This window comes from Cryptosporidium andersoni (genome assembly GCF_001865355.1).
Source record: "Cryptosporidium andersoni isolate 30847 chromosome Unknown contig_25, whole genome shotgun sequence".
NCBI classification, from domain to species: domain Eukaryota; phylum Apicomplexa; class Conoidasida; order Eucoccidiorida; family Cryptosporidiidae; genus Cryptosporidium; species Cryptosporidium andersoni.
In genome coordinates, this window is record NW_027122911.1 from 291,811 (window position 1) to 292,597 (window position 787).

Below are 787 nucleotides of genomic sequence, written 5' to 3' on the forward strand. Positions count from 1 at the left end.
GGTTTAACTACTATAACTTCCTCTTCTAATGGAGTATCTTGTGGTTGAATAATAATAAACTCTTGAGGAGTTTGATCTTCTAGTAGAACTCGGTTCTTCTTTGAGAATCCCCTGAAACACTTCTCATCCTTGCCCTTCTCATTCTTGCCCTTCCCATTACATTTAGAACGCCTGAAACAAGAGTTACTCTCGGAAGTAAGTACTATTGGCTGTTGTACAAATACCATCTCTTTAGGAATGGAAGATGACTGCTCTACATATACAGTATCATTACATCTTACAGCTGACAATTTTTCATAATCTTGATCCTTATCTAAATATCTGAAACTCCCATCTTTATTCTTGCCTGAACAACACTTATTCTCTTCAACGACAATTGGAACTGGTTCACAAAGCAGTGACTGACATTCTACATCAGGCTTATACACTACTTTATTAGGTTGAACTTTACAAATAATTGGTTCTAGCAGTTCTACTTCTGGTTCTACTTCTGGTTCTGGTTCTGGTTCTGGTTCTGGTTCTACTTCTGGTTCTGGTTCTGGTTCTGGTTGTATTTCTAGTTCTGATTCTGGTCGTTGAATTACATAAACAACTGGTTCACTTACAGACTTAAGATTTCTTGTCTTCTTCTTACAACACTTCTCCTGTTCCTTAACTACTTTAGGAGAAAGGGTCACTTCCTCTTTTTTCTTATGACACTTTGAATGTTTTCTACAACACTTGTCTTCAATAACAATTACTTCTGGTTCTGGTTGTGGTTCTAACTGTAGTCCTGGTCCTAATTCTG

The 787-nt window shown here is 37.1% G+C and overlaps 1 gene; it reads right to left on the reverse strand.

Moving 5' to 3' along the window:
- Window positions 1–17: 17 nt before the first annotated feature.
- cand_019190 (hypothetical protein) lies at window positions 18–778 on the reverse strand (the record flags this gene model as incomplete).
- Between the last annotated feature and the right edge of the window lie 9 nt (window positions 779–787).